Source organism: Nasonia vitripennis, unplaced genomic scaffold (genome assembly GCF_009193385.2).
Source record: "Nasonia vitripennis strain AsymCx unplaced genomic scaffold, Nvit_psr_1.1 unplaced0027, whole genome shotgun sequence".
Taxonomy (NCBI): Eukaryota; Metazoa; Arthropoda; class Insecta; order Hymenoptera; family Pteromalidae; genus Nasonia; species Nasonia vitripennis.
This window is the reverse complement of record NW_022279806.1, coordinates 40,219-63,177: the sequence shown is the minus strand read 5'-3', so window position 1 is coordinate 63,177 and position 22,959 is coordinate 40,219. Positions and strand designations below refer to the sequence as shown.

Sequence of the window (22,959 nt, the reverse complement as noted above, 5' to 3'; positions counted from 1 at the left end):
AAAAAAAAATATGCGTTGATAAGTTGATTTGGTCAGAAGTTACATACAATTGAAAATATGAAACAATCACGAATAAAGTGACGACTTTTTGTTTATTTTTTAATTGCAGGTAACTTTTGACCAAACCAAACATTTTAAACGCATTTTTTTTAAATTAAAGTTCTTTACCTGTTCTTTCATCTTACTCTGATACATTTTCTGTTTGCACCTTTGGAGCTTAAATATTTACAATATGCACTATTTCTACCGAAAATATCGTATATATACTATGCAAAATCACTGAACAAAATTCTTGATATTTTACTATATAAATTAGTATATTACCTCGGTACGCTCGGGTGACAAAAAAGCGAGTGTGATGATCACCTACGCGCACGATCTTGTACTATTTTTTGACACGAGTGTGCGAATCTACGTACTTAGCAGATGAGCGTGCGCGAAATTTAAAGTTTCGCACACGCTGTACGTGAAATACAAAATTTCGCTTACTCTGCGCGGGAAATCTGCATTTCGCACACTAGTGTGAAAATCAGGCTTTTCGCGCATGCTATGCAGCTAGGAGAATTTGAATTTCGTACACAGAGTGTCAAATAAGTGTTTTTAGTCACATGCCACGGCTTTGTGAAAGATCCGGACCGTCTTCTTTACTCTACGCGGGCTTAAAATGTACCTTAAACATGCTCCCTCAGACCTAATGAAAGATATTTAAAAAAAAAATATCAATAAATGTTGTTAGCAACAAGTACAGCGTGAAAAATAATAATTAAATTCATTAGCTACGTATACAACGTATGGATAATAATATTTAATTTGTCGGGTCAAAAAAGTGAAAAAATAAGAAAATTACGTTATATCTTCGTATGTCGTGCTTGTATAACTCTAATTGACTGCTAATTGTGTAAACCGTTTGAAAATCGATCAAAATTCGTAAGCCTCTTTGAAATTAGTGTACGACACAAGGACTAATATCAATACGAAAGATTTAAGGTTATTTTCATTCCAACAAATGCTCAAGAAATGGGAGAAAAAGCGTTTCATCCCAAGTTATGACTAGGCTATTTCTCATAGCCATTTCATAATTTCCAGCCCATTTTAAATATTCGAATTTCTACCAGGGAAGCATTAATAGTTTTATTGATTTTGCGCTGTTATTGAACCATATAATTCGTGGTAGAAAAACACCATTTATTATGCCGTATAATTCTGATTTTGTGTGAATTTCTTATGTCATTTACATGAGTTAGTACTGATGAATAATTGATGGATATATTTTTTTGGTTTGATTAAAAAGTAGTTGTTAACAGTGCAATATTTTTCACATCAGCTTTAAATTACATAAAACAATCTTACAAAACAAAATTCAAAATTCAGTAGTACAAAAATTATAAAGAAGTTGTAAAGTATAAAGTTATAAAGAAATTATAAAGTGATAAGTCCCCACGAAGGTAAAATCCCTATACCCCTCTAGTATCGTACGATATTTCACGAAACAACGTGCATTAACCGAGATTTAGCCAGTGCATTTTTGCACGAGCGTGACTTAAATCGAAGTTTATGCCACAGCGTGTCATAAAATAACTATACGATACTTGTGAACTAAGTAGCCCATTAGTGCACGGCGTTTTATCACCTTCGCTGCGCTCGGGCGCTAATACACTATAATAGGCCAAAATAGATTTTTTTTTATAGCAATAAACCAGTATTCATCATAAAACTTTGCGGCTATACATTATACATAAAAACCTTGAATGTTAAAGTTGTAGATATTTCAAAAACACATCTTTTTACCATGAAAAACATTTTATCAAAACGCTTATACATAAACAACAACCCTAGAAATGATTTTTGGTACATATAATTGAATAACAATTTCGGTGTGGCACGCCCTATCTGGCTCAAAACCTTTAATTGATTGCCTGACGCTATCGAATATCGAGGCGAGCGCGTAGCGCGAGAGTTAGCGGCCGTGCCTTAGACTCAAAACACAGATTTTTACATTTTAGCTTTTTACTAGAAAACTGCTCGACAAAATCGTTTAAAAATTTAGCATCAGATAGCTTTTTCTATGGCGAATCACCAAACAAAATTTTGAAGCATTAACTACATTGTTCTAGAGATATAAGAAATCAAAAAATTAAAAAAAAAATTCAAACCTTGATATCTTACGAACTATAGGGGTTTGAAAGCTGTGCAATGAACTTAGCCAAAACACATAAAATATCTACCTTTCCCCAAAATCTCAAGTGCAATAAGCCCTTTTTACGTTCGTAATCGAGGCACAAAAGAACTCATTTTTTTCAGTTTTCGATTTATTACTAAAAAAATAAGTAGTCAAATCAATTGAAATATTAATGGAATATAGTTTGACACGTGACTCATCGACGTGATTTTTTTCGCAAGGTTATGCTGTTTAGTTTCAGAGATATTAATTAAAAAATTTTTTTTCATTTTATCTGCCGAACAAAGCGAGGAAAAGTAGGTAATTTTATTCTCTTCCAAATGCATTATAGCTGAATTCTTTGTAACAATGGGATGATTGAAAAAAACGCAAAATAGTGTTTTTCAAAAATCAAAAAATGTCCATAAAAAAATGTATATGCAGGTCAAATTTTATTGATATTGACGAAGTAGTTCTAGAAATATTACCCTGGTATGCGCACTGGCGCCATCTGGCTCGAGCTTTCACTAACTTTGTAACTACCCCCTGCCGTCATTCTCCCCACTCCTATACGGTATACCTGATCACTGTAGAAACCACGCTGCCCCGCCCTTTATTTTTGGTATAAAATAAGTGCTTGAGCCGTCAAACCGACATTCGAGCATCAACCGCCTCGACAGCTCCATTAACTTTTGTTTCTAAGACGTAAAAATGGCTTGTCAACAAAAGGAGAAGAGAGTAATTCAGCACCGCTCCGAGGAAACCAAGGCCCTAGCCAGAAACTATTGCCTTGGAGGAATGAGGAATTGCGATATATCGCGTCGACTCAATGTTCGTGAGTCGACTCTACGCGGGTGGCTCAGCAATATAAAGAAGCCGCGAAACCAACCACAGATGAGACCAAGAGAGGAGAGCCAGCGAAGAAGGACACGACGCGTCGACAACAACGTCCGAGAGGAAGAAGTTCGGCAGAATCCTGGAGCTGAGGACAATGTCAATCAAGGTGAGCCAAGTTTTCAACATATCGAGTTTTGTAAGAATTTGGGATTGATTGACAATTCAAAGTTAGCTCTAGCTAAATCTTTACTGGCAAGTAGAACGCGTATTTCTATGAATCAGTATAGGAGTCTGATCGAACCTCGTTGAGACAGATTCCAGTAGAAATCGAGGTAAGTAAAACTAAATTAACGTAATATAAGGTTACTGTTGCTATACAGGGACATAAAATATAGCAACACATTTTTAATGTGGCCTTGTACCTACAAAATAGGTATAAAGACGGTCTCAAGCCCGTGTAAACACAGAGAGAAAATGTGTGCGTAAATATTGAATTGTAAATATTGATCTGATATTAGGCAAAAGACCGATGAAGATATAAATTTACGCCACTATGCATACACTCAGCAGAGTGCGTTATAAGGCTAAATCGAGCAGCAGAGTGTCTTTCTTTGCTGCAATATAAACCTAAATCGACTTAAAGGATTTTTCATAGCCGACCTCTTGCGTACTGCCGTATAAAATCGCTCTCGTAAAGTTTCGATTTCATAAGCGGCTTGCTTAGTCACGTGCTCTCGACTTAAAATGCGGCTATTACGAGCCTACGACACAATTATTTTCCTCGGTATTAGCGAGGCTAGTGTAATGCCGAGATGTGGCAAGCTGTTGTTTTGATTGCAGTTATTTTTGAAATACGAGAGCCTTGGATAGCCGCGAAATTATCATACCGTTCGGCACGGAAAAACAGTGTCCGGATAGTATCGAGGTAACGCCAAACTCGACACAGAGCATTAGGCCGTATAACGCAGCAACAACTAAAGTCCTGAATCGTATCCTAAGCGAAGCGAAGCACACCGTACTTTCCGAACGGCTTTTATTTCGGGACGCGCTTTATGACTGGTCCCTTTTCTAATTGTGGGCTCCTGGATTTTCCTCGGCCCAGACCTTCCATACGGCCGGCCATTAGGGCGCCCCGCCCCGCCGGACAGCCACGCTTAGCGTCGCACACCTCGATCGCCGTGTATTGCTGGCTTTATTAAATATATTTTATAGCACAGTGTGGCTAAAATCCGCTGTTAAGTCACGAATAGGCGAGACTTGAGGACTTTAGCTTTATTAGAAAAAATAATTAATTTGAGGGCTGGTAGGTTAAAAATGACTGCCTAGGTCAAAAGTTGTACAGGCTTGAAAGTGGCAAAAAATCACCAATTTTTCGATTTTTCACGAAAATCAGCGATTTTTCTCATTTTTAAAATCTTTATAACTTTTCATCCAAGCAGTCAATTTCGATGATTTGGGGCTCAAATTGTAGCTCGTTTCTTCCGTTTTCGTTTCGAAAATTTAGACTGACACGTTCATTTTACGATCAGCTATATATATGGCGATGAAAACGGCCAAAAAACGTCCATAATTGATAGGCACATTCATAGTTGATCGTAAAATTAAAATGTTAATCCAGTTTTTTAAAACAAAAATAGAAGAAAAGAGCTTTAATTTTGAGCCCTGGATGATTAAAATTTTCCGCTCGGATCAAAAGTTATAAGAATTTTAGAATAAGAGAAAGATCTTTTCTCTCTTCGTGACTATTTACTATTTTCAAGCTTAGAGAACTTTTTGCCCAAGCAACCATTTTTAACTCACCAGCCCTCAAATTAAAGCTCTCTTCTGATCCTTTGATCCTAGTAAACACATTTTTGGATTGTACCTTCATACACTGAGTTAAGTGTATAAAGTTGAATCGTGGCTTGTTTTCGTTAATTTTCCCTAATGCTAAATTCCCATAAGAGAATTTCAAGTGCCCCGCTAAAAAGTTTGGCAAGCGATCGGCTATGCACGCGCGCATTTTCTCACTCCATTCGGCCGAAAGAACCAACAAAAGTTGGTTTGGTAGGTGTGCACTTAATTTTAAATGTTTAACTTCTAACACCCGAGTTGTTTCCACTCGCTCGTGGATTTGCTCATATGCGTTTAAATAAAAAAAGCGTCTTGTAATTCGCATTTCGCACACAGTGTGTCGAAAAAATTGTCATACGGCGCATTACGCAATATACCATAGCAACATATAAACATATTCATAAATAGGCAGTTATTTGCTGCAGCTGTAGGGCACAGCGAGCCGGGTTTTATAAGTAGCTATATAGAAGGTAGACTTTTGCAAATATATTCGGAGAATACTTTCGGGTATAAAAGGCCCCAGACGAGAGTAGAGGCCGACGGTCAGCAAGCGGAAGCTCTGCCCGAGCAGAGTCCGATCCGCGTAACTGCGCTTTGGTTCGCGAATTATAGCACACTGAGAAAAAAAACGTTGAATTTACTCAAGATTCAAAGATAAGAATTTTCTAATAACTTTTGAACTGTAAATCAATAACTATTAATATGTACTCTTTTTGGAAATGTTAAGAGCTGATTAATAAGTTCAAGCAATCTTTATTGTGTTATTACTTTAATTGACTGGTTTGAGATTTTGGTCTAAAATCACCGATAACAAGCAAAATGTGAAATTCGTATCTAATGTACGCGAAGCTTCAATTAATGTTCGAATGGGTTCATTTTTACTTTAGTTTTGTTGAGCAAGGCATTTTGCACTATTATTATGTTAATATGTCTATTAATTTCTTCAATCAGATAGTATGACATGATTGAATAAAAATTGATGACTTGGTACGGTCAAGTGAAATGAAGCACACTGCATGCATATCATATGAACTTTGAAACTTTGGATATTAATTGAAATATAAAATTGTCTAGGATTGTGGTAATTCCCAAACACTGCTGCTTCTTTATTCTAAACGATAATCTCTACTGAAGCGCGACAAGTAATTTTAACTTAAGCGATGCTCATGTCACCCGAAACTGACAGTTCAGTAGATTTTACTGAAGTCTGCAGTAGCATTGACTGAAGGGGCGTCCTCTGTAGTTTTACCTAAGTCGCTACAGTAAATTCAACGTTTTTTTTCTCTGTGTAGTCATATATTCGTCCGTACTTGAGAATCTTCGCATCGTTCCTCTGCCCGAACGGAGCCGGATCCATTTACCTGCGCCAACACAATAGGATGGGATCGGGAGAGTCAGGTAACTCAGATAGCGCCGCATTTAGTGTTATATTTACATAAGAGGGGCCAGAATTTTGGAAAAGGACAAGGTGGAAGGGTATGGAATATTGAAATCACTTTTCTCTCCAGTGGCATCATCTCGGGGAAACTGGAGCTCATTCCAGTCCAAAAAATCGCTTGGAGCAGTCGCCTCTCGGCTCTTTCATTTTGTGATCCTTGAAGGTTGAATTTGTAAAGTTTTTCCTTTTTCTACCGATAGTCATAGTTGTGAAAAACTCAAAATTTAATTAAAATCAGTGTCTGAAAGTTAATCGAAGGACCTATCCAACCACACAAATTCGCCAATATCGTGGCGAGTGTTAGCGGTCGTGCCTTACACGCAAAACACGAAGCGCGATGCAAGGCAGCAAGCAGGGCTGTGCCTAGAACCATTTCAACATGGCGTCGATGGGCAAAACCAACGTACCAACCTCCGAAAAATTCACTAGCAGCATAGCTCACTACTCCACGCCCAGCGCGGTCGTGTCGGTGTGAGCGCTCGGCCGAGTGATGGCCAAGCATGCGCAGTAAATTCGGTCGAGCTAAGGCGCGGATAAAAATTTTTGAATTTTGCAGGTTATGTGCAGTATGGGTTGCAAAACATGCAGAAAGAATGACTTTCTGTTTGATAACTGAGCTGAATAGCTTGTTATTTTATTTAAAATCACAACTGTTAAAAGACTTCGATTAAACATCGAGTCTGGATAATGCACAAGATTTGACTCACGCAATTTTTAGTCGAAGACATTTTTAAAAACTCAATTTATATAAAAGTGATGTATCGTATAAACTTTAAACTTGACATGCAAGTCATTTGCACGTAATTAAGCATATCTAAAATGTTTGAACACTTAAGTTGAACCAGAAGATCCAGTTCGTCCCAAGTAGACGCATTTGGCGCACGTTTTTTGAAAGCAACTGGATCTTCCAGTCATCGCTGATTCATCAAACTTTAGAAATATGTTGAAACACATTGCAAGGGCTTGTCTATCAAATTTCAAGTGTAAACCATGTACCAAAATTGAGATTTGCTATTTTTAGTCATAAGATTTTGAGAAAAACTGAATTTTTTCAAAAGGGATGCATCGTACAAACTTTAAACTTGACATGCAAGTCATTTGCATGTAATTAAGCATATTTATAAAGTTTGAACACTTAAATTGGACCAGAAGATCCAGTTCGTCCATATTACAAGTGTAAACCATGCACCACTATTGAAAAGATGAAAAGTTACATAGAAATTCGAAAATTAAGTTAAACAAACATTTTTCAAACCACTGTACACGGAAAAAAAGTGAGCCTGGGGGGACACCGGCACTCGTGTGCAGAATCAGGAAAGCTGAATAATGCCGATACAGCGCATACGCGTGCCATTAGGGCACACAATCATGCCGAATGAAAACGGTCTGAGCGACGCCGATTCAGCACAGACCCGGTGCTGTTTTGGCACCAGTTCTTGCGCTACTTCGTTCGCAGCGCACTCTCTCCGAAGCATGCGCGGATATAGTGTCACAGAGGCATTGTTCCATTCGGTTCGGCGTGTAGCATCAGAGTTCTAGTTGTGGCTTATTATATATTTGTTGTAATTTTGTTCAAAGGTGTATCAGTGATGCACCTTTAAAAATATTATAACAAATATAACAATAAGCCTCAATTCCACATAGTTACCAGAAAACAGCCTTTATTGCGCCCTGGGTAATTTATTACCTGGCCAAGCAAGCATTATTTTTCCGACATTACTGAAAAATTGCCGAAAATGACCGTCCCTATCGATTTGAAAAAGGGTACGACGACTACAAGCAATTAAAAATAGGGTGAAAATCGTCTAATATGCGAAAATCCGACGAAAAACCGAAAAATCTCGTTTCAGCGGCATTTTTGCCGATTTTTACCCTATTTCAAAATCCACGTATCTTTCGATAGGGACAGTCATTTTCATCAATTTTTTTTAAATTCAAGATCTCGGGCTGAGCTGTTCAGTAATGCCGGAAAAACAAATATATAATAAGCCACAACTAGAACTCTGATGCTACATGCCGAACCGAGTGGAAAAATTAAAGTTTCGATTTCATAAGCGGCTTGCTTAGTCACGTGCTCTCGACTTAAAATGTGGCTATTACGAGCCTACGACACAATTATTTTCCTCGGTATTAGCGGGGCTCGTGTAATGCCGAGATGTGGCAAGCTGTTGTTTTGATTGCAGTTATTTTTGAAATACGAGAGCCTTGGATAGCCGCGAAATTATCATACCGTTCGGCACGGAAAAACAGTGTCCGGATAGTATCAAGGTAACGCCAAACTCGACACAGAGCATTAGGCCGTATAACGCAGCAACAACTAAAGTTCTGAATCGTATCCTAAGCGAAGCGAAGCACACCGTACTTTCCGAACGGCTTTTATTTCGGGACGCGCTTTATGACTGGTCCCTTTTCTAATTGTGGGCTCCTGGATTTTCCTCGGCCCAGACCTTCCATACGACCGGCCTTCCATCAAATATTTTTTCTACAGATAATCATGAATTCGATCAGTCGCCTTTATGTGATCATAGATCTCAGCTTATTAAATTAATTCTTAATCAATATTTTCAGATAAGATTGCATCATTATGCTGAATTGAAAAATGACAAGGAAATTCGAATAAGAATGAGAAATAATAAGCTGACTCTATTTTATAATCAATAGAATGCGTACAGTAAATTATATAAGTGTTCATTTTCTTATTATGTCTTTAATTTATTTGTATATTTAAGGTTGTACATACTGTTTTTTATATAAGTCTCGTATACTATATGTATTTAACACGCTTATTTAATTGAATCCAATTGTTTTTCGCCGTTTCACTTTAAATCCAGCGAATTCCCGCGTCGCGACGAGCTCGACGCGCGTGAGCATGGCCGCGCATGCGCAATAACACGATTAGAGAGAGACAGCATACCTTCTATTGCATCTGTCTCTCTCTCATAGGGTGCCACTTTCGCTAACCTCCACCCGCAGTCTATTTCTATTATGTCTATGATTTTATCCTCATTCTATCCTTAACATATAGCCCGTTTTTGTAATTAAAATAATAAATATGTTTTATTATAAAAAGGATTTGTTTTATTATAAATAATTAATTAACTGAATCACTGTCAAATTCACTTTCACTAGAACTGTTGCAGTGGTCTGAATAATAAATATGATATGAAGCAATGTTTTCAATTGAAAAATCTTCTTCCATATATAATTTTTTCTCTTGATCTTCCGAAAATTGACTATAACTTTCTAGTTATGTTCACAACAGACGCTGCACACACTTGGCTACACCATGCGCTATACACATAGGCAGACGCGGGCGAGCGGCTGCTACACACGCGTGCATGCGCGTATACGGATTTCGCGTTCACGAGTTACTGCCAAGTTTTATTCGAATTTGCGGCGAACAATTCGTTTTCGTAACTGGCGATCTCTTAATTGACTGAGTAGTTCAACTAGTCAATTTTCTACCAGGGTTCCTATTTCAAGGCAGGATCAATTTCAGATATTTAACAAAAATTTTGCCGAAAATAAAAATTTTGAAAAATCAATTGTAAGTACCTTTAATCCCTATAAGATTATTTTATTGATGTAATTTCATTTATTTATTGATTTCAGAAAAAGTATTTTGAGACCTTGGCAGGAAAAGATGGAACCAAGCCGGCAAGGGGGATTTTGCGCAGGATAATTACTAATGAATTGACCTCAAAATACAGTTTTAAAGGCCAAGGTGAAAATGAAAACTGTAGCATAACGCCATTGTATGTATTACTAGAAGGTAATAATTAAAAGTTTAATAATTTGTACTTTGCAGTTATGGCGTTTACTTATATGTAATGTATATAATCATGTATATCGTATTATGTATGTTTCATTTAGATGTCGCCACAAAGAAGAGTGGTTCCAAACAAAGAGATGACGTAAGTACTGGTGTTGCCACGTGGCTAAAAAACGCTCCGTCACGGATGTAATTTGAACTTATTTATTTCTATACATGATATGATATCTGAAATCAGTTATACTAACTTATTATTAATTGTTATTTGTAGAAAGAAAGAAGAAGAGAAGAAGAAACAAGCAGAAAAAAGCACGAAAAAGTCTCAAGAGATACGAAAAAAGGATTTTAGCACGATATCAGATTTTGAAGCTGATTCAAGCTACTGAATTACGATAACTATTTATGACTTTTATGAGCTACCACAACCGCGAAAAACCCTATCAGCGTAACAGGTGCGGCGTCATCTGCCCTGATCACGCAGCACTAAACTCGCATATTCATTCTCGGGACTGACGTTTTCTCAAAGTTGGAATGGATAAGTATTGGGAACTTAATTAACGCACTTACGGATTTCGGTGGACCGACGAGCGGCCACGTTATATATATATATATATATATATATATATATATATATATATATTAATTAAGTTCCCAATACATATCCATTCCAGCTTTGAGAAAACGTCAGTCCCGAAAATCACGCAGCGAGTTTAGTGCTGCGTGATCAGGGCAGATGACGCCGCACCTGTATATATATATATATATATATATATATATATATATATATATATATATATATATATAACGCTCAAAAAGTGAATGGCTGCGGGTTGAGTTTTATTAAATTCAGTTAAATTTGTTCAGTTGAATTTCTTATGATGGTATGATTACAATACCGATCGATAATGCGCATGTGCGCACGCGAACATTAAATTTACAGCGTATGAAACAGATCTAGGCAACTAAGTGCCTAATAAAAAAAAATGTATACAATGAAGATTTTTGTAACTAATATTATATCATTGATAACCCGATTTTAAATAAAACTATTTTTAAGCTTATATAAAAAACTTTGTCTCACATTATTACCTGATCCTCATCACTTTTCCTCCGTATTAACACACAATTTATTACATTTCAGAAGCACTCACGATATTATTTAAATATAAATGTATGATATAATTTAAAAAATTCATTATTTTACTTTTTTGAGGAGCTCACAGAGAAAATATAGTAGAACCCTGGTAGCAGCGTTCCCGAGAAAGTATCTGAAAGCTACCGAGATTTTTCAAATCTAGCAGGTTTCCAGAGTAGAATCTAGATGAAAACCCTGATAAATCAGACATGATTTCTGGATTATGATTTGATCATATAACCTTACTTTTCACACCAATCATCCTGTTCTGCATTGACATTGTTTGAAAGTATTCATAAATTGATGAATATATACACCCTATAAATTGATCTACAATGTTATGATTTTTAAGGTACACAATAATAGTGAAAACCTAACCTTACACATGCATGCAAAGTGTCATCGATGCACTCAAAGTCACCAATGATGAAGTTTGCACAGGTATTTCAATCTTATCAGTATGCGAGCCAGTTACTCTCAACCACCAAATCTCTCATAATCATGCTAAATCCATGATATTAAAGCTGGATGTTGGCTCTTTTGCATTAAGACTTGTTCAATTATTTAAAAACAGACTGCCACATCAGTTTTTACTTAACAGTCTTGGTTCGGCTTTTCACCCTGAACCCTATGGCTTCGGCGTTAAAAAATGCAGGTAGCTCTGTACATGAAAGTCGAATTCATATTAGCTAGAATGAATTCAACTTAATATACTGTTTCAACATGCCAATACAAATTAAGTTGCAAAATTTCAGCCTTCTAGGTATGATAGTTTTCAAGTGAGAGAAAAATCAAAATTTATTGATTTCGATTACTTTGATCACAATTTGATTTTGCTCTCACTTTGAAACGGTCACGACTCTTCTTGGTCTTGTGCGCATAGATTTTAATTTTTGATAATAGCGATGATTATTTACTGATCTGCCTCTGAATTTTGACAGCAGATCACAAACAAAGATTTGATTTTATATTGATGTATTTTTATAATATAAGAGAGGTCTGGGATACCAGGTAGTGGAAAGTCATTTCAATAATAATAGTATGTTATTTCTTTTCAATAAAAAAATATATTCAAACAATATTCTTTTTAGATAGAATATTGCATAAATTGCTAATATTCTTTATAACAGAAAATTTTGTATGTTCGCATTGATTATACATTATATTTGTAAGACAATACGCTTAACTTTTGCGTTATTGGCTTTAAATCGTGATTTTTCTATCAAGCGTTATCAGTTTTGACTCGACAAATTTATAAGTATTTGAGATACAGAAATTTTATAAGTTCGAGAAATATTCGAAAATATTTTACCTGCTCAAGGCGTAATTTGCTCAAGAGCAGGGACTAGACGCTTTAGTTGCGCTGGCGCTTAAGTTGCGCTTCGGCTAGTGAGTTAGTACGGGTTGTGCTTTTATAGGCCACGGAGAGAGTGGGGATCGAGCCGCCGGAAAAACTCTTGCATTCATAATTGCCACTCAATATATACAGATATACAAGTGCTCTCCCCGCTCTAACGCTGCTTCTGCTGCTGCCGCTCGCTGGCTCGTGGCGCTGCTGGTGTTATGCTGCTGTGAGCTCAGCTGTCCGGGAGCGTTTGAATGAAGAGCGGGGGAGCGCGAGATACTACGAAAATTAGTTTTAAATATAATTTATAATTTTTATGCGGAGCCTGTACGGGGTGTTACAACTTGAAAACTATCATATCTAGAGGGAAGAAATTTTACAACTTTTTTTGTATAGGCATGTTGAAACAGTATATTCAGTTGAATTTATTCTAGCTGATATAAATTCGACTTTCATGTACAGAGCTACCTGCATTTTTTGACGCCGAAGCCATAGGGTTCAGGGTGCAAAGCCGAACCAAGACTGTTATGTGAAAACTGATATGGCAGGCTGTTTCTAAATAATTAAACAAGTCTTAATGCAAAAGAACAGTCACCAGAAGATGCCTCGGCCGTGCGGGGCGATCGTCGAGACCGACACTCTTTCGCCAGCGTTATTTGTAACGTAGTTTTAGTGGTCAAATTTGTAAACTTGTAGACGGTTTTTTTGTCGCCAGGTTTGCAGATCCCTTCAGTGACGTCGTTTTGTGTAAGGTATAAATAAATTATACGCATTCTTTACCTACTTGTTGTTTCCTAGCCCTCGCAAGATCCGGAACAACGTGAAAATGGCTTGAGCCGTCAAACCGACATTCGAGCATCAACCGCCTCAACAGCTCTATTAACTTTTGTTTCTAAGACGTAAAAATGGCTTGTCAACAAAAGCAGAAGCGATAATTTAAACAATATTCGTAAGAAACCAAGGCATTAGCCATAAACTATTGCCTCGAAGGAATGCGGAACGTGGATATAACGCGACGTCTGATGTTCCAGAGTCAACCCTACGCGGGTGGCTCTCGAAAATCAAGAAGCAGAGAAACCCATCACAAAAGAGAACAAGAGATGAAGCCAATACAAGTGAGGAGCCCAAACCAAAACGACGCCGTCCAACTCCGTCAAACTCCAACGTCCGAGAGGTCGAAGAAGTTCGACAGAATCCTGGAGCTGAGGAGGAAAGGCTCAATAACAACTATCAAGGTGAGCAAAATATTCAGTCTTTGGAACTTGAACAAAAATAAATCGGGTTCCTGAAAAATTTGGGCTTGCTACAATATTCTCAATTAGAACTGGCCAAAACTTTACTGGCGAATAGAACACGGCGTTCTAATACTAAGTATATGAGTCTGATCGAACCTCGATGAGACAGATTCCAGTAGAAATCCAGGTAAGTATAAGTAATTTAGCCTAATATAAGGTTACTGTTGCTATACGGCAACGTGAAAAATAGCAACACATTTTTAATGTGACCTTGTACCTACAAGATAGGTATCAAGACGGTCTCAAGCTCGTGTAAACTCATAAAAAAATGTGTTTCTCGTAAGACTGCCTAAAATTTTAATTACTCTATTTTCAGTGCTTAAATAATCAAATATCAATTGTGCGTTAAATAGATACTCGAGAACTTAGTGTTTACTTCCCTCAATATATTTCGTTCATTTAATGTCGAATTACAACGTATTGAATCTTGCAGTAAGCTTTATAGAAAATGTATCACCTGACGAAATCACGTTATAATCTTGCTGTCCATGTGGGACCGTGGGCCACCAACGTCTAAGGATTCACCAAGGTTTCTCTAAAGTATTTTAACCCCTCGAATCCGAATCTGTGAGGTGTTTTGCGCTAAAGTGGTGAAATAATTAGTTATAAATAATATTTATAAACTAATAAAAAATATTTGGATTTTTACGTAATATTTACATTTTTTTGCTAAATATGCATTATTTCTCGTAGAAAAATCATTAAATATACAAAATAACGCGATAGTTAAATTATAATTACAAAACTTCAATGCGCCCTTGCGAGCTGTTCGTTTTTGATTACACAATATATTTGTAAGACAATACTCTTAACTTTTGCGTTATTGGCTATAGATCGTGCTTTTTCTAAGTATACAAATGATTTGAAATTATTTTAAGTTCTCGACTGATACGCGTTAGTTGCGTTATCAGTTTTGACTCGACGAATTTATAAGTATTTGAGATACAGAAATTTTATAAGTTCGAGAAATATTCGAAAATATTTTACCTGCTCAAGGCGTAATTTGCTCAAGAGCAGGGACTAGATGCTTTAGTTGCGCTGGCGCTTTAAGCTGCGCTTCGGCTAGTGAGCTAGTACGGGTTGTGCGGGTCCTTTTATAGGCCACGAAGAGAGCGGGAATCGAGCCGCCGGAAAAAACATCATATTCATACTTACACACACTCATTCAAACCTATATACAAATATCATTCACACACTTATAATATAATGCGCGCGCCGCGTCGCCGCTGCGTCCAACTCCTTCTCTCGCGCCACTGCGCTCGCAACTCAATATATACAGATATACAAGTGTGTTGCGCGCTCTCCCCGCTCTAACGCTGCTTCTGCTGCTGCCGCTCGCTGGCTCGTGGCGCTGCTGGTGTTATGCTGCTGTGAGCTCAGCTGTCCCGGAGCGTTTGAATGAAGGGTGGGTGAGCACGAGATACTCGCGTAAAATCTAGAATTTTGTTCCACGAAAATTCGTTTTAAATATAATTTATAATTTTTATGCGAAGCCTGTACGGGGTGTTACAGAAATAATCAATTAATGAATACAATTAATAAAACCTACCAAAGAAAAAACTATCCAGTTTCTAATGTTATAATTTTTGCTTCAAGTACAAGAAGTTTATCTGGACTTTTAGAAAAATTAAGAAACTCGGTATGGCGGAATCATGAAGCACATTATTTAATCGTTAATTGGTATTCGTAATACTTGAGTAAACAACTGGTCCGCTCATTTTTGGATGTGGCTTAGGCATTCAATATACTGAATGTCTTATACGTGTGCAGTTATTCGCTGAAACAGCTAGCGTTGTATACGTTTAACCCTTATGCCAACACGGCTCTGAAACCATGGATAAAAATACCTGCAAAATATTTCATGGTTTCTTCCTGGACTTTATATAAATGGCCATTGCAAGAACATCTCGAACGAAGTTCAAATTGTAAGTCTATATAGATTAATATGTTTTATAATTAAGGGCCGTGGAAGCAAACTATATATTATAGTGGTTGATCTGGTATTTATCTTGTATTTTCAAAGCATGATGTTGTTGCGTGGGATACTCGGGAATGTGTGCGTACGTGACTATATTAATTTTTGAGACTAAAAAATCCAAACAATTAACGTTATTGTTCCGACATTGTAGCACTTAAAGGGCCTGTAGTGCATTTTTATTTTATATATTGGATTCAAACGACAAAGTCACGAGTTATTTCACGTATTTGAATCAGAATTTGTTTCTTCTACCTGTTGTTTTATAAATATTCTAACAAAATTTCGATAATCCTCTGCTTAAAAGAGCCTTATAAGAAAAACATTGTAACTACGCTATACTGGTTTAAAGTTGTGTACATATCGACCCATGCAATGGCCAAAATTTGCGAACCGATATTTTTATTTGAAAAAATAACAAATATGCATAGTTGTTTCATTTACAAAACGCTTTTGTTGGAGAAATCCAGTCATGCATGCATGCATGAACATTTTTTTCGCCGCTAACTAACTACATATATGTGCAAATCCAGAAAAAATCGGACACTTTTGGGGGTATGAGTGAACGAAATTGAAATTTGTGGGCACACCTCCCAGACCAACTTTTTTGGGTTCCTTAGGCCACCCAGAACCCGAGAAACCTTGAGCTCCCAAGATTAAAAAATACTTATTTTTTTGCCAGGCAGTTTAAATTCTCTTATGAGAATTTAACATGGGATAAATAAACGAAAATTAGCCACGGTTCACCTTCACCCACTCAGTGTCTGAAGGCGCAATCCAAAAATGTGTATTACTAGGATCGAAGTATTAGAAGAGAGCTTTAATTTGAGGGCTGGTGGGTTAAAAATAGTTGCCTAGATCGAAAGTTGTCTAGGCTTGAAAATGGCAGAAAATCATAAATTTTTCGATTTTTTACGAAAGTCAGCGATTTTTTCCATTTTTAAAATCCTTATAACTTGTCATCCGTGCAGTCAATTTTGACCATCCGGGGCGCTAATTGAAGCTCTTTTCTTCTAATTTCGCTTTCAAGAATCGGATTAAACATTTTAATGGTTTCATCAGCTATATATATGACACCGAAAAAGATAAAAACAGCTATAATTGATGGGCATATATATAACTGATCAAACAATTAAAAGGTTAACCTAAATTTTAAAAGCGAAAGTAGAAGAAAAGATCTTTAATTTAAGGGCTGAATGGTTAAAATTGGCAGGTTTGATCAAAAGTTAGAAGGTTAAGATAAGAGAATTTAAACTGCCCGGCAAAAAAATAAGTATTGGGAACCCAAGGTTTTTCGGGTTCTGGGTGACCTAAAGGACCCAAAAAAGTTGATCTGGGAGGTGTGCCCTCAAATTTCAATTTCGTTCACTCAGAACCCCAAAAGTGCCGGTTTTTTCTGGATTTACACACACACACACACATATATATATATATATATATATATATATATATATATATATATATATATATATATAAGTAAAATTTACTCTGCGTCGCTGAATAAGCAGCTCTTTATTTGGTATAATAATGCACGGGCTGAAAAGTATAAGTATATATGTGTATGTAATTATCGAAATAAATGCGATCAGAATGTTAAATATACATATAACGATGATTTCGTTGAGCATTGCATGAGTATTTATGTGTGCAGTATTGAAATATACGTATTAGTAGAAGCATTTTCAAGACTTTATTAGATACAAGTGATTGTGCCTTTGGTCCTTAGGTCGGGTAGGCTCTAGGCAACGTCTATTGAATGCAGCACAGTGGACATTATACATTATAATTTATAAATCTTGGATGTGTAGACATAATCCATTTTAATATAATAATATTTTGTATATTAATAGAATATCTTTATACGCAAGGAGATTTCTAAAGGTAATTTTTCTTTTATAATCCGTACAAGTGTGTGACCTTTTCTTCATATATATCTCGTTAAATCGCCTCTTTTTAGTCAACTGTCTTGACGTCGTTACACATTAAAAGCTAACGTCTCCCATCTCTTATAATATATAAAGTCGAAATTTGTTTATCCTTAAATCCTTTGATAGGTCGTTAAAATTTTCCTAAATATATCCAACGTTAAATATATCCAAATTTGTTTTCAGCATCGAGAGAATAAATGTTTATAACGGTTACAAAACAGTCATCTCGTGTCATCATTATCATGATCATCCTCCGTCGTCTCCTCTATAAATAATAAAAATATTTACCATGCCATTGAGATTGCGTAAATTTATTACAATGCACATATGATGCGTACATTTATATTTATATATAATTTATGGCTAAAAATAATTATAAATGTACACAATTGAAAAAGATTGTTAGCAATTATTTTCCATTAAATAAGTCCAATGTACATAATTATTATATTTCGTCGTTTATTCATTATTTTCATTTAATCATTTTTTTTTCATCAATCGTTTTTAAAAACACGATGCCTTGCCATTGCCTCAAACCAGAAACTGGCCTGTCGCGCAGACACGCATAGTAATATAATAATGTGATTAATTGCATAATAATAATAATAGCTTTCATTTTCTTCAATACAGCTTTAAAACAGAAAGGGAGAATTCTCGATTTTTATATGCGTTTGTGCTTTGCGGAATGGCAAGTCAGCATACATATATATAATCGTCTAACGTTCCCTTCATATCTTACCATTATTACCTTAATATTACCTTAATTGACTGATTTGAGATTTTGGTCAAAATCACAGATGCCAAGAAAAATGTGAAATTCTTATCTTATGTATTCAAAACCACAATGAATATTTGAATGGGTTCTTTTTTAGTTTAGTCTTGTTGAACAAGGCATTTCGAACTATATAGTTTGCTAATATAAACAATTTTTATTTATCTTATTGAATCGGACAGCATGACATTATGAAATAACAGTTTACTTGGTACGGTCAAGTGAAATGAATAGTGCAGTGCATGCGTATCATACAAACCTTGTTCAGATAGTAGAATAGGACTATATTATATGTAAAAAATTAAATTGATTCATTTAGCTGGTGATTATCCTAACCTCTTAACCTATCTAGATACAACTTAAATATATTATCTACAAATTGTTACATGTCCTTTGCATTTCCTAACCTTTTTTCAATTATAATCAATCATATAGGTCAATTTATATTTATTAATCAAAGCTTTAACCTGACAGTTGTATACGTATGGCTAGTAAACTGAATTTAAGCAAATTAACATCAAGGAGCTGTGCATAAGCTTCTATTACAGTAAGCGGTTATTTAGCGGTTTTCTAAGCGGTTCATTGGCGTTATTGGTTAAATAAGCCATTGCTAAGCCATTGAACCGTTGATATTTCTACCAGGGATATAAAATAGATCAATCAATATGATATTAAGAATTGCTGGGGAAAGCATAATTGTATAATTATATTATAAATCTTCGCCTCATGATTTTGTTTAGCTTTAAACTTGTCCACCGAAAGCCGAAGCTCATAGAATCTTATAATCTTACAAATTAACAACGATTGCCCATCATCTGGTAAATGATGTTCGAGTATATAATTACATCGTTACAGTTGATTCGAATTGGCTGACACCACGCTACGCGCCACCTCCTCCTCTCCTCCTATATATATATATATATATATATATATATATATATATATATATATATATATATAATACGCCGATATAATTTGATTTCGCTTTATAACATTCTCTATGCATTAAACAACTCTTTCTCCCATCATAGCTACCTAAATAGTTCGCCTCTGCATGTCACGCGCGTATGTAATAACTGTCCTCTTTGCCGCGTATATATTATGAGAGATGCATACAATAAACGTTCACATATGGACGGGCTGACATAGTGGAGGGGGAATGAGAGAGACTAGCGTTATATACTATGCAAAAAGCTAGTCGCGAACTGCATGCGGCTATATACGATCGTCGCATCTCCCGTCGCTCATCACGCGCACGAGAGCGAACACAATAAAGCTATATAGAGATAGAGAGCAGAGGGGGCAGGGGGAGTGCACGATAGAAGCAATGTAATATTATTCATCGTAATTGTTGTCTTTGCTTAATTCATATATTCATATATAATAATTCATCGTGATTCATTGTTTATATCATATTATTCATCTCCTTTCCTCGATTTTTCCGAAAGTATAACAAACGCGACGACGATCCGTTTAATATAGGCCAGAAGCGCTCATCGTTATTGACGATGACGTACCTGTGGCTCAGCTGCGCGGTCGGCGCGGAAGTGCTTTTTTTCTCATTGTCATTATGTATAATATAGAGAACACACGAGGCTCGCGACATTCGTTTCAAAAAGTTCGCGCCCGTTTATTTTTTATTTTACGCCTATACTTTATATATATATTTATATAGTCTATGTATAAAGTGTTTCTCGCATCTTCGACTTATTGAGTTTCATCGGAGTAGTGGATTGTTCACTGTCTCTTTCGCTTTTCCGTCATGAATTGATCGACGATCTTCTGCATCGACTCGCGCATTTCCTCGCTGTCCTCAGTCGCTCCAGGCACTGATGTCGTCATCGTTCGTGTGACTCTCGTGGTTATCCTGGCGGAGGAGCAGACAAAAATTGATTAAAAAAAAGTTGCTATAATTGAGCAAAAAATCGGTTTGATCGCAAAAAGCTTGAAATCACTGGATTTAATCCTGGTAGAAATGTTCAGCAGTTTATTAGCAGTCACTGCCTAGTTCAGATTGAATTGGCCAGTGCGTTCAGCAGTGACTCGCCAGTCACTGTGCCTATTTCATCAAATTTTTGACACAGTCACTGGTCAAGGACTGGGGAATCAGACTTGAAAATAGAACTAATGATAATTGTGCGTTTCTTACTATTTTTAGCATTGCAAATTAATAAAAATGACTTAGAATCAAAAGAAATAATCAAAAATATGTTTTTAACAATGTTTTAATGTAAACTGTTAGTATAAAAGGTATGTCTTAAAAGGGTCAACCTAACCCTACAGATGCATATACTCATATATGAAAGTATGTACAAGTATGCGGTACTGACTGACTTTGTGTTGTGTAAGTGCAAGTACTGTGTAAAAAGTGCCATCGATTTGCTCAAAGTTACTGATGATGAGGTTTCAACAGATATTTCAACCTTATCAGTATGCAAGCCAGTTTCTGTCGATGTCCAAGTACTATCATTATCATGCTAAATCCATGATATTAAGTTGGACTTTAAGTTGGATGTCTGTTCTTTTGAGTAAAGACTTGTTAAATTATTTAATAACTGGCTGCCATGTCAGTTTTTACTTGACTGTCTTGGTTCGGCTTTCACCTTGAACCTTATGGCTTCGGCATCAAAAAATACAGGTGGGCTCATACATGAAAGTCGAATTCATATCAGCTAGAATGAATTCAACTTAATATACTGTTTCAACATGCCAATACAAATTAAGTTGCAAAATTTCAGCCTTCTAGGTATGATAGTTTTCAAATAAGAGCAAAAATCATGTGAAACAAGTAATCGAAACCAATATAAATTTGATCTTACTCTCATTTGTAAACTATCATACCTAGAGGACTAAAAATTTGCATCTTAATTTGTATTGGCATGTTGAAACAATATATTTAGTTGAATTCATTCTAGCTGATATGAATTCGTCTTTCATGTATAGACCCACCTGTATATTTTGCCGCCAAAGCCATAGGGTTCAAGATTAAAAGCCGAACCAAGATGGTTAAGTAAAAACTGACATGGCAGTCAGTTTTTAAATAATTTAACAAGTCTTCTCACAAAAGAACAGACATCCAACTTTAATATCATGGATTTAGCATGATAATAACAGAGTTGGACATTCACAGTAACGGGCTCGCATACTGATGAGATAAAAATATCTGTGCAATTCACTTTGCAGACCTCATCATCAGTGACTTTGGGCACATACATGGTACTTAATAAGCACATACATAATTTACACTTAATCAACAATGATTGAGTCAGTGTATACTACACAGAAAAAAAAACTCAGCCATTTTAACTGAAATCGTACCAGTAATCCGTCATTGGACGAAGACTCGCTAAAATTACCGTAGAATTCAGTAGTTTTAAAGAATCAGTTCGGTCGTTTTTGCTGGTGTCCTGCGTAAGCGAACAATTTTACGAGTCGCGACTCGCCAAAACTACCAGTGGCACACCGTTGTTCTTACTAAACAGTCGTTACGGTGGCAGAACGGTTAAAACTACCGGACTTTACAGCAGAAATGACTGTGTTTTTTTTCGGTGTATATCATTTTTAACATTGACTGAGAATGTGAGAACTGTGTGTGGTGTTATCTGTTATTCTGCTGTATAGCATAGCAGACAACATATACTACCTGTATCAACGAAGATGGTCTATCTTCGTTGCTTCTGGTATGCCTGTGCCTGGCCTGAACCGTACGCACATGCGCAAAAAAATTAAGAAAACTTCTGCTACTCGGGTTTCAGCCTAGAAATCATGCATATTACTCGATGGATTCTGGCATGATGTAAGGAGAGAAGGTGTGTTCTTGCGCATCCTCCCAAAACAGCCAATAGGGAACGCTTCCCAGCATCGGCCATATTGAATTTTTAACTAATAAGATTTTCGCGGGGTATAAAATTTAAAATAAAATATTCCATATAAATAAATTATTAAATATATTTCAAACCGACTAATATATATAAAAAATAACTTATGGATAAAATTTTTGAGTTTTTACAGATCTTGCTGCAATTCTACGACGAACGGAAAAACACGGATCTATCGATACTCACGGACTCACAGTTATCCACGGATCCACTGAAAATCACGGCCCACGGAAAAGCACGTCCGCACAGACAAACACGCAGGATCAGTAATTAAGGCTTTTTAAACTTTTACGGAATCACACGGTCAAATTGTAACAAACGGGATGCTATATGCTCACGCACGGATCCTCACGGCATAGTTACGGGAGGTTTTATATATATATATATATATATATATATATATATATATATATATATATATCGAACCCGTGCCCTGTACAAGGAACTGCAACCGAGCCGAGTAAACGTTGTCATTTGACCAACTATCTTGGGCATTACTTTTCAAAAACAGCTCGATCTAAGAACTGCCAAAGAACTAGGGATATAAAAGCGTTACATCTTGTAAAAAGAACTGACAGGAAAAACTACCAAGT

General features: G+C 36.2%; 2 long non-coding RNA genes across 2 annotated transcripts; one reads left to right on the top strand and one right to left on the bottom strand.

Annotated features, from left to right (window-relative positions):
* The first annotated feature begins 5,563 nt into the window (after positions 1–5,563).
* Positions 5,564–10,227, top strand: LOC116418107. The gene is made up of 2 exons (XR_004228220.2): positions 5,564–10,038; positions 10,140–10,227. It is a non-coding gene; the product is annotated as an uncharacterized LOC116418107 (long non-coding RNA).
* Positions 10,228–19,835: 9,608 nt separating this feature from the next.
* Positions 19,836–22,379, bottom strand: LOC116418108. The gene is made up of 2 exons (XR_004228221.1): positions 22,132–22,379; positions 19,836–20,355 (listed from the first exon to the last, which is right to left on the bottom strand). It is a non-coding gene; the product is annotated as an uncharacterized LOC116418108 (long non-coding RNA).
* Positions 22,380–22,959: the final 580 nt, after the last annotated feature.